Raw genomic sequence first — 12613 nt, forward strand, 5'->3', positions numbered from 1 at the left:
CTTCAAAGAATATAATCCATCTGATTATGGTATTGACCATCTGGTGATGTTCATGTGTAGAGTTGTTTCTCATGTTGTTGGAAGAAGATTTGCTATGAAAGTGCATTTTCTTGGCAAAACTCTTTAGCTTTTTTGCCGTGCTTCATTTTGCACTCTGAAGCCAAACTTGCCTGCTACTCCAGGTATCTCTTGACTTCCTAACTTTTGCATTCCAGTCCTCTATGATGAAGAGGACATCTTTTTTTTTGGTATTAGTTCTAGAAGGTCTTGTAGGTCTTCATAGATTTCATCTTCCTTGGCATTAGTGGTTGGGGACTTGGATTACTGTGATATTGAAAGGTTTGCATTGGGAACAAAGTGACATCATTCTGCTGTTTCTGAGATTGCACACAAGTACTGCATTTCAGACTTTTGTTGACTATGAGGGCTACTCAATTTCTTCTAAGGGATTCTTACCCACAGTAATATATAAAATGGTCATCTGAATTAAATTTTCCCACTTTAGTTCATTTTAGTTCACTGATACCTAAAATGTCGATGCTCAGTCTTTCCAGTTGCTGTTTGACCACTTCCAACTTACCTTGATTCATGGACCTAACATTCCATCCTATGCAATGTTGTTTTTTACAGCTTTGGACTTAACTTTCACCACCAGACACATCCACACTGGGTGTTGTTTCTGCTTTAGCTCAGTCTATTCATTCTTTCTGGAGCTATTTCTCTGCTCTTCTCCAGCAGCATATTGGACACATACCAACCTGGGGAGTACATCTTTCAGTGTACTAACTTCTTGCCTTTTCATAGGTGAACAATGCAAAGAAATAGAGGAAAACAATGGAATGGGAAAAGCTAGAGATCTCTTCAAGAACTTTAGAGATACCAAGGGAATATTTCATGCAAAGATAGGCACAATAAAGGACAGAAATGGTATGGACCTAACAGAAGCAGAAGATATCAAGAAGAGGTGGCAAGAATACACAGAAGAACTGTACAAAAAAGGTCTTAATGACCCAGAAAACCATGATGCTGTGGGTCTCTCACCTAGAGCTAGACTTCCTCAAGTGTGAAGTCAAATGGGCCTTAAGAAGCATCACTAGGAACAAAGCCAGTGGAGGTGATGGAATTCCAGCAAAGCTATTTCAAATCCTAACAGATGATGCTGTGAAAGTGTTGCACTCAATATGCCAGCAAATTTGGAAAACTCAGTGGTGGCCACAGGACTGCAAAAAGCCAGTTTTCATTCCAATCCCAAATAAAGGCAATGCCAAACCAAGAACTTCCAGATGTACAAAATGGATTTAAGAAAGGCAAAGGACCCTGAGATAAAATTGCCATGTAAGTTTCTTACTGTTGCTTCTTGACCTGCCTACAGCTTTCTCAGGCGATGAGTAAGGTAGTCTGGTATGTCCTATCTCTTTAAGAATATTCCACAGCTTGTACATCTGGAAGTTTCTCAGTTCATGTACTGTTAAAGCCTAGCTTGAAGGATTTTAAGCATTATCTTGCTAGCATGTGAAATGAGTGCAATTGTGCGGTAGTTTGAACTTTCTTTGGCATTCCAATTTTGGGTTCCTACACTTGACCAACCCCACCAAGTCCATTGCCTCTCCCTGGAATGATCCCCTTCCTTCCTGGAGCATCCCCCTGGGGTACCTCCCGCAGGAGCCCTTCCTGCACCAGCCAGGAGCATGTGAATGCCCATCCTGAGTGTCCCCAGCTCCTAGGACCTTCTTGAACATGCAGTGACCACTGCGGACTGTCACTACTCAGCTCCTGCCCGAGCCCGGACATGTGCTTCTTGAGGGCAAAGCCTGGCTTCATTCACTTCTGACAGCCCCGTGCTCAGCAAGGTGCTTAGTCTCATCAGGGTACTCGAGGAGAGTCTGCTAAGTTACAAAGCATGTAAAGGGAATAACAACACAATGGAGAAATGGATATGGGGATGTAAGGCCCACATTTTCGTTTTTAAATGGGAAGTCTTCATTCCTCATAAACATTAATTAAACTGCTTAACACCCCCTGGGTCTCCAGTAATACATTGCTCAATTAAAATCTGTCAGTTGTGATGGTTTCCTCTGTCAAACCTTCCTCATGGGCTTCTGTTCTCACCAGGACAGCTTGGGATAAGTAACAAAAGGCATGATATTTGCTCGAAACAGCAGGGAAATTGAAGGCCTAATCCCTAAATGTTCAGTTCTGGCAACATAAAAGCACACATACTATGATTCTAGAAGAGATGGAGGAAAGTTTGTTGCAGAGGGAGGCATGTAATGAATAAGAGAAAGGAGAAGGGTCCCAAGATAGGGACCAGATAACTGATGACTTAACAAGGGAGAAAGAACTTAGTTAACACCAACAAGCAAGTGACTCTTGCGAGAGGCCCAGTGCTCAAAACCCCAACTTGCAGCTGACAGGTGGCTGTCATTGCCTTAACCTCAGAGACACCAGTAAAGGTCAGGACTCAGCACCTGGACAGCACCTGTGGAAAGCTGACTAGGGTAGAGGGGTACAGGCTGCAGCGCCCTCAACACCATATGACCACGTACAGGATCCGGGCCCCAGGCTTGGAGAAAAGGGGAAACCACATCTAAAGGGAGTGAACTGGTCTGCCTACGAGTCAGAGGCTGAAATCCCACAAACACAGACTCCTTTCCTCACTGCAGCTTCACGTTCACTAATGAGCTGTGTTTCTGTTGCTGAGGATACACGTCCCTGGTGTTTCCTGGCCAAGATGGGAGAGGCCGGGATAACGGGTGTTCCTGACCCCTGTCACATTCAGCAGGGATGGGATGTCACAGAGACAGCTGGAATGTAAGAACAAGAAGATCCTTGAGATCAGACCACCAAATAATTTTCACTTTCCAGTCACGGCTTTGTTCAAACAACAGCTTGCAGAAGTACAACTATGAGAGGAAGTCGTGGATACTCTCCTTGGCGGACAGAAGCCAGGAACCCCAGTGCTGGTACCCGGACAGCCTCTGAGCTGGTAAATGGGGGCTCGGGGATCTGGTTTTGGAATATGGGAATCATGTCCTTAGGCCAACCTTGCATGTTGCAATATGGAAACCACAGCTCAGAGTAAGGCGACTTATCCAGGGTCACAGAATGGAAGCCGGAAGGACCAAGCTCAGGACTCCAGTTCCTGACTCCCAACCAAACACTCTTTCGTCCACCTGGAGCAAGTTCCAGGCCATTCATGGGCTTAGACAGAGGTAAAGAAGAACTCAGTGACAATCTGCCTTACCAATGCCTTTGTCACACACAAGAGGCAAAGCTCTGCTTTCCACCAACTCATCTCCTCCACTCCCCACCACAGCTGCCCCCAACATGAGCAAATCACCAGACCGTTTCAATGGCCTGGAATTTCCCAGGCTCCCCTGCCCCATCCATTTCCCTCTCTGTAGTATTTCCCACAGCACTGAATCAAATGACTGCAGTGCTGTGATTCTATGCTGGATTTGCCCCTACACAGTATATGTGCTTGGTTTTAAAATGCTGTTTGCTCCACTTTTAAATTTCATTTTAGAAGCCTGCAAGGAGAGATGCCAACATTTAATTGTAGGGACTAGAGGGGACTTTACAAACCGCTTACGAGGCACAAATAGAGTACTTATTTTCCTGTTTCCTTTTTGATTGAATTGGCTGCTGTATCGTATGCAGTAACAGTGTGAACCAGAAAGCACTCCTGCATCCTTATCTCACCCTCACATAATCGAAGTATAAAATGCACTGTAATAAAATGAAAAAAGGAAACTAGAACTTCATATTTGTTTGAAACAATTAAACTTGAAAGATTTGAAGGGATGACTTATTTCCTTTCGGCCTAAGACCAAAAAGTTCACATTCCATTTTACCAGTGGAATAATAAAAAAGTAACATGATGAGAGAAGAATCAAGTCAACAAAATTAGAAATGAAAATGGAGAGGTTACAACAGACAATGCAGAAATGCAAAGGATTATATGAGACTATTATGAACAACTATACGGCAATAAAATGGATAACCTGGAAGAAATGGACAGATTCTTAGAAAAGTTCAATCTTCCAAGACCAAACTAGGAAGAAATAGAAATTATGAACAACCCAATTACAAGCACTGAAATTGAAGCTGTGAACAAAAATCTCCCCGAAAACAAAAGCCCAGGACTAGATGGCTTCACAGGATAATTCTATCAAACATTTAAAGAGCTAATGCCTATCCTTCTGAAACTCTTTCAAAAAATTGCAGAGAAAGGAACACTTCCAAACTCATTCTACAAGGCCACCATTACTCTGATACTAAAATCAGACAAAGACAACACAAAAAGAGAAAACTACAGGCCAATATCACTGATGAACATAGATGCAAAAATCCTCAACAAAATTTTAACAAACAGAATTCAGCAACACATCAAAAAGCTCATATACCATGATCAAGTGGGTTTATTCCAGGAATGCAAGGATTATTCAACATACACAAATCAATCAATGTGATACACCATATTAACAAATTGAAATATAAAAACCATATGACAATCTCAATAGATGCAGAAAAAGCCTTTGACAAAATACAGTACCTATTTATGATGAAAACACTTCAAAAAATGGGCACAGAAGGAACCTACATCAACATAGTAAAGGCCATAATATATGATAAGCCTACAGCAAACATTATTCTCAATGGTGATAAACTGAAAGCATTCCCCCTATGATCAGGAACAAGACAAGGGTGCCAACTTTCACCATTATTATTCAACATAGTTCTGGAACTTCGAGCCACAGCAATCAGAGAAGAAAAATATATAAAAGAATCCAGATCATAAAACAAGAAGTACAGCTCTCACTGTTTGCAGATGACATGATACTGTACATAGAAAACCCTAAAGATAATATCAGAAAATTACTAGAGCTAATCAGTGAATTTAGCAAGTTGCAGGATACAAAATCAATACACAGAAACCACTTGCATTTCTAGATACTAACAATGAAAAATCAAGAAGAGAAATTAAGGAATCAATCCCATTCACCACTGCAACAAAAAGAATTAAATATCTTGGAATAAACTTACCTAAGGAGACAAAAGAACTGTACACAGAAAATTATAAGACACTAATGAAAGAAATATAAGAGGACATAAATATATGGAGAGATACTCCATGTTCCTGGGTAGGAAGAATCAATATTGTGAAAACGAATATACTACCAAATGCAATCTACAGATTCAATGCGATCCCTATCAAATTACCAATGGCATTTTCCACAGAACTAGAACAAAAAATTTCACAATTTGTATGGAAACACAAAAGCCCCCAAATAGCCAAAGCAGTCTTGAGAAAGAAGAATGGAACTGTAAGAATCAACCTTCCTGACTTCAGATTATACTACAAAGCTACAGTCATCAAGACAGTATGGTACTGGCACAAAAACAGACAAATGCAACAAGACGAATGGAACAAGATAGAAAGCCCAGAAATGAACCCATGCACTTATGGGTACCTTATTTTTGACAAAGGAGGCAAGAATGAACAATGGAGCAAAGACAGCCTCTTCAATAAATGATGCTGGGAAAACTGGACAGCTACACATAAAAGAATGAAATTAGAATACTTCCTAACACGATACACAAAGATAAATTCAAAATGGATTAAAGACCTAAATGTAAGACCAGAAACTATAAAACTCTTAGAGGAAAACATAGGCAGAACACTTGATGACATAAATCAGAGCAAGATCCTCTACGACCCACCTCCTAGAGTAACAGAAATAAAAACAAAAGTAAACAGATGGGACCTGATTAAACTTAAAAGCTTTGGCACAGCAAATGAAACTATAAGCAAGGTGAAAAGACAGCCCTCAGAATGGAAGAAAATAATAGCAAATGAAACAACTGACAAAATGTTAATTTCCAAAATATACAAGCAGCTCATACAACTCAATACCAGGAAAACAAACAACGCAATCAAAAAGTGGGAAAAAGACCTAAACAGACATTTCTCCAAAGAAGACATATAGATGGCTAAGAAACACATGAAAAGACGCTCAACATCACTCATTACTAGAGAAATGCAAATCAAAAGTACAATGAGATATCACCTCACACTTGTTAGAATGGCCATCATCAAAAAGTCTACAAACAATAAATGCTGGAGAGGGTGTGGAGTAAAGGGAACACTCTTGCACTGTTGGTGGGAATGTAAATTGATACAGCCACTATGGAAGACGGTGTGGAGATTCCTTAAAACACTAGGAATAAAACCACCATATGACCCAGATATCCCACTCCTAGGCATATACCCTGAGGAAACCAGGGTCGAAAAAGACACATGTATCCCATTGTTCATTGCAGCACTATTTACAATAGGTAGAACACGGAAGCAACCCAGATGCCCATTGACAGATGAATGGACAAAAAGGTGTGGTACATATACACAAAGGAATATTACTCAGCCATAAAAAGGAACACATCTGAGTCAGTTCTGATGAGGTGGATGAACCTAGAACCTGTTATACAGAGTGAAGTGAGTCAGAAAGAGAAAGATAAATACTGTATTCTAATGCACATATACGAAATCTAGAAAAATGGTTCTGAAGACTTTATTTACAGGGCAGCAAGGGAGAAACAGACATAGAGAATAAACTTATGGACATGGGGAGAGGGGAGGAGAGGGTGAAATGTATGGAAAGAGTAACATGGAAACTTACATCACCGTATGTAAAATAGATAGCCAATGGGAATTTGCTGTATGGCTCAGGAAACTCAAACAGGGGCTCTGGATCAACCTAGAGGGGTGGGATGGGGAGGGAGATGGGAGGGAGGTCCAAAAGGGAGGGGATATATGTATACCTATGGCTGATTCATGTTGACGTGTGACAGGAAACAACAGAATTCTGCAAAGCAATTATCCTTCAATAAAACAAATTTTAAAAAGTAACCTGATGTTATTTTAATTGTAATATTAATATATAACAAAGCCAGAATAAAGGTTTCTTTTAAAAATCCAAGTTAAAATGGAAGCACATGCTCCCTACCATTCTGAACTGATGTATTTGTTAAAAGCCTCTGTAAACATTTTTAAGACTTGTGTTTATCTAATTGCTCTTGTTAGCACCACTTGCATTCTTTTCTAGAAAGAGGACTACAGTAAGCAAACAGGTATGTCTTTATATGCATTCTAGTTAATCCTCCAAATTGACAAGTTTAAAATGGATGGAGTATGCTCTTTAAAAAAAATGTTGAATGTACAATTAAACAGAACAGGAATCCTCTCACAGCCTCTGGGTCACTCAGATTTGGAGTCAGATAATGTCCCTGTCCTTGTCAATTCCATGTCATCAATACCTATCAGAAGGACAATGCTGAACAGTCTTCGAGGGCAAAGTCAAGCGGGAATCCTAGACAAGTCACCCTGAAGATGAACATGGGGACTGGTGTTATATTACCCCAGCCAGACACAACAAATGGAGCCAGGAAGTGGACTGAACATGGATTGCCTATCTACAGAAAATACTGTGCATGTGTATGTCTGGGTGTGCGATAGAACATTTGAGAGAAAGATGAGAGGAGTTGCTAATAAGAGACAGCAGAAATGTTGAATAAGGTAAGAGGTTCCTCCTAGTGAAGAATGTGAGGTCAGATGAAAGGACTTACAAGCCTCTAGTTCGAAAATTCTTTGATTCCTATGGGGTAGAAAGTGAATGAGATCCAAACTGAGATCCAAAAACTCTAATGGTGAGCCCGCCTCTTCTGACAGGTTTCCCTTTGAAACTGGGAACTACTTGCTGGAATACTAAACTTCCTGTTTCCTGTCTGTCTTCCCCAAAAGACTTCTGCAGAAGCACCCTAAGGGCACGGCCTGTGTTTAATTTATCTCTGTGATCTTACACAGTACCTGAAGTATACAGCGGGAAATAAAAAATGTAGAAATATAGGATGAAAAATTTAGTTTAGTAGGGACAATTTAAATTTTATTTTAAAATAAGAAACATATACATACTAGATGTTAATCAAACTTCTTGGCACCTAGATGTTATCTGAATAGATCCCTCAATTAAAATATGCCTTCTCTGGTAACTACTATGCCAAGCCTCCCAATGCAAAGGACAAATGGAATTTTTATTGTGTGATTAAAAAAAATTTTTTTTTTTATTCCTCCTTCCCTTGGAGGAACCAAGCAGCAACTCCGCCTCATCAGTCAGATTCTTAGAGTATGAACACAGTCATCAAATAATAGCATAACTGACCCAGGGAATGGAACCCAGGTCTCCTGCATTGCAGGCAGACGCTTTACCCTCTGAGCCACCAGGGAAGCCCAATAGCATAACTAATACTGGCCATCTCGCTAACCAGGAACATTAGACAGGAACAAAACACAGAATCTGCTCTCATCACTTCTATTCAACACTGTACTATCACTTCTAGCCAAGGTAATTAGGCAAGAAAAACAAAGGAATCTATGTTGGAAGGAAATTAAACCATCGCCATTTTAGATGATCTTGTATATCAAAAATTCTAAAGAACTAACTAAAAAACATTAGAGCCAATCAATGAGAAAAACTTCAAGATTTCAGGATACACAATCAAAACACAAGAATCAACTGTATTTCTATACACTATCAATAGAAAATCCAAAAATAAAGTTGGGACAGTTTCATTTACTTTGCAGCAGAAGGAATAAGAGGCTCAGTAATAAATTTAACAAAAGTGCACTACTTGAAGATGAAAATTAATAACATCATTGAAAGAAATTAAAGAAGACCTAAATAACTGGAATAACATTCTATGTTCATGACTGGAGGACACTACTACTGAAATGAATTAATCCTCAAATTGATCTCCAGAAAAAAAAAAAAGAGGAACGAAGATTTATACTTTCAGAATTCAAAATTACTACAAAAGCACTCAAGATTGTGTGGTAGTGGCATAAGGACAGATATATAAATCAATAGACTAGAATTCAGAGCACAGAAGTAATTGTGTATATTTATAGTCAATTGATTTTTGACAGGGTGCTATGACAATTAATGGGGGAAAGAATATTCTTGTCAACAAATAATGCTGGGATTGCAACATGCTAAAGAATAAATTTGGATCCCTAACTCACATCATATACAAAAATTAATTCAAAATAGATCAAATATCTAAATATAAGAGTTACAATTATAAAACCTTTGAAGTAAACCTGTGTGACTTTGGATTAGTCACTGGTTTCCTAGATATGACAACAAAAGCACAACTGAACACACAAAAAATATAGATATATAACAGGATGTTGTCAAAATTAAAACTTTGGTGTTTCAAAGTATATTAGCAAGGAAATGAAAAGATAACCTACAGAATGAGAAAAAATATTGGTAAATCATGTATCTGATAGGGTATATCCAGAATATATAAAGAACACTTACAACTCTAAAATAAAAAGACAAATAACCCAAATAATAATTGGCAAAGTATTTTAATAAGCATTTCTCCAAAAATGATATTAAATGGCCAATAAGCACATGAAAGATACCCGACATCATTAATTAGTAGAAAAATGCAAATTGAAACCCTGAAGAGATACTACTTCATACCACTAAGATGCCTATAAGCAAAAAGATGGACAATAAAACATGTTGTGAAGGATGTAAAGAAATTGGAACATTCACACATTGCTGGTGGGAACGTAAAATGGCACAGCTGCTTTGGATACAGTTTGGCAGTTCCCCAAAGAGTCAAATACAGACTTTCCTCGTGATCCAGCAATTCTACTCCTAGGTATATATCCAACAGACATGAGAACACAAGCTCTACCTAAAGATTTTACATGGATGTTCACAGAAGTGTTATTCATAATAGTCAAAAAATGAAAACAAATCTCCATCAAGATGAATGGACACAGAGAATATGGTATATCCATGCAAAAAAATATTTTTCAGCCATAAAAAGAATGAAGTACTGGTTTAGGAACCTTAAATCTTGAAGACATTATGTTAAGAAAGCTAGACATGAAAGACTGTATACTGAATAATTCCATTAATATGAAATGTCCAGAATATGCAGATCCATAAGGTAGAGAGTAGAGCAGATATTGCCAGGGGCTGAGGGAAGGAGGGAAAAGTGAAAGTGTTAGTCTATCAGTGGTTTCTGACTCTGTGTGACCCCATGGACTGTAGACCGCCAGGCTCCAGGTTCAGTGGAATTCTCCAGGCAAGATTCCTGGAGTAGGTTGCCACACCCTCCTCCAGGGATCTTCGCAACCCAGGAATTAAACCTGGGCTTACCAAATTGCAGGCATTCTATACTATCTGAGCCACCAGGGAAGCTCAAAGGCGGGAATGGGGAGTGATTATTTATGGTATGAGATGTCTTCGTGGAGTCATGAAAACATCCTGAAATTAGGTAGTGATGATAGTTGTACAACTCTGTGAATATACTAGAAACCGCTGAATTGTATACTTTAAAATGGTGAATTTTATGGCACATGTATTTATCTCAATATAAAATTACAGTAATAATAGTGAGATACTTTCACATACTGCTGGTAAGAAATGTTCACTGTAGAACTTCTTGAAAGAGAGGTCTGGAAAAGGTTATCAAATTTTACCTAACAAATAAAATTATAAGAATTTATCCTTCATAAATAATGTCACAACTTTAGCTCTAAAGACTGTCTGCAATGTTGTTTATTGGAAATACCCTGAAGGCACAACAGAGATTTTGTTAAACCAATTATGGTACATCCATTCAGTTTAATACAAGTTACCTATTAAAATTGTTTCCAATATACTTTTAACCAGGAAAAGGCTACAAAATACAGTATAAAGTATGATCCTATTTTTGCTTTTTCAAACTATACATGTGTGTATTCATGTCTCTGTATTATAGAAATAATAGAACCGAGGCAGCCTAAACTATAGCCACTAGTGTATGTGCATATTTAAATTTAAATTCATGAGATTAACAAAAATTAAGAATTCAGAACTTCACTTACACTGGCCACATCAGGTGCTCAGTGAGCACATGAGGACAGTGGCTACTGTGCTGAACAGCACAGAAATTTCTGTCCCTGCAGAAACTTTCACTGAAATGAGCTGTTACAGAAGAGTACACACCAAGAGGGCTTATAGGTGCTTTTGATTTTCTTCAGGTTTATTTTCTACTTTTCCTGTAATAAATATAAATGTTTATGATTCAAGAACATTATTTTTGTTTTTTAAAGATTCAAAGTAAACTGAAACAGGGAGAAGGGATCTGGAGAAACATCCACTGGGAGCAGGCATCGCCCACCACAAACGGAGCAAGTCCCTCTGATCTGGGCAGCAAAGGGCGGGCCCTCCCCCTGCTGAGATGACACCTCTGCACCACAGAGCGGGGCAGCTTGACAGACTGGTGTGATGGATGGGTTACCAGAATGATGAGAATTCTATTTCTGCTCATTTCATCCAGATTTAAAGTTGCTTTCTGGTGAAGAGGATGTGCAACCTCATCACTTGGCCACAGCCAGAAAGAATCCTGCTTCCTGACAGAGATTCTGAAAAATCATCACGTTAGAACTTGGGGAAGAGGCACTCTCAAACTTTAGATGATTAGCTCATGCTTTCTGGACATTTAGATACATGCCTAAATATATGAATATATGTCTAAAATATGGATATTGTGGCGCTAGTGGTAAAGTATCCGTCTGCCAATGCAGGAGACATAAGAGATGGCAGGTTTGATCCTTGAGTTGGGAGATCCCCTGGAGAAGGAAGTGGCAACCCACTCCAGTATTCTTGTCTGGAAAATCTCATGGATAGAGGAAGTCTGGTGGGCTACAGTTCATAGGGTCACAAAGAGTTGGACATAACTGAAGTGACTTAGCATGCACACAAAAAAATCACATTCCTTTAAGCAATTGTGTCACTTCTTGAAACTCTATTCTAAGGATATAATCACGGATATGCTCAGAGATTTAGCTACAGCAATGTACATGACAGAGTTGTTTATGAGAGCAGAAGGCTAAATTCAAGCTAAAAGTACAAAATGTGGCCTCACAGTGGAATATTATACCAGCTGTTAAAAATAATGCCACACAGAAATAGTTAAAGACATGGAAAATGTTTGTAAAGGTTAAGCTTTAAAAAAATTTTTTTTAATATTCTGTGAAAGACATTTCATTTTTAAACAAAAAAATATATATACACACATATGCCTAGAAGAAATGAAATGATTAAAACAGTGTCAACTACTATGCAGTGGGAAAATATCTGATGCAGGAGGCAATCTGTTATTTTCCACATTTTCTACAAAGAACATGTATCACTGCAGTAACAAAAAAATAAATGTTAGTGTTTTAAAAACAATAACTTGTCTGATTTAAGACAAGAAATCTTTGTGCTTAGAATTTGAAATAAAATCATCAATATAGTTGAGGATTTTTACATTTAGCTCTGGGCTTCCAATCCCAAAGAAAAGCGATGCCAAAGAATGCTCAAACTGCCGCACAATTGCACTCATCTCACATGCTAGTAAAGTAATGCTCAAAATTCTCCAAGCCAGGATTCAGCAAAACGTGAACTGTGAACTTCCAGATGTTCAAGTTGGTTTTAGAAAAGGCAGAGGAACCAGAGATCAAATTGCCAACATCCGCTGGATCATGGAAAAAGCAAGAGAGTTC

Source organism: Capra hircus, chromosome 2 (genome assembly GCF_001704415.2).
Source record: "Capra hircus breed San Clemente chromosome 2, ASM170441v1, whole genome shotgun sequence".
Classification (NCBI taxonomy): Eukaryota; Metazoa; Chordata; class Mammalia; order Artiodactyla; family Bovidae; genus Capra; species Capra hircus.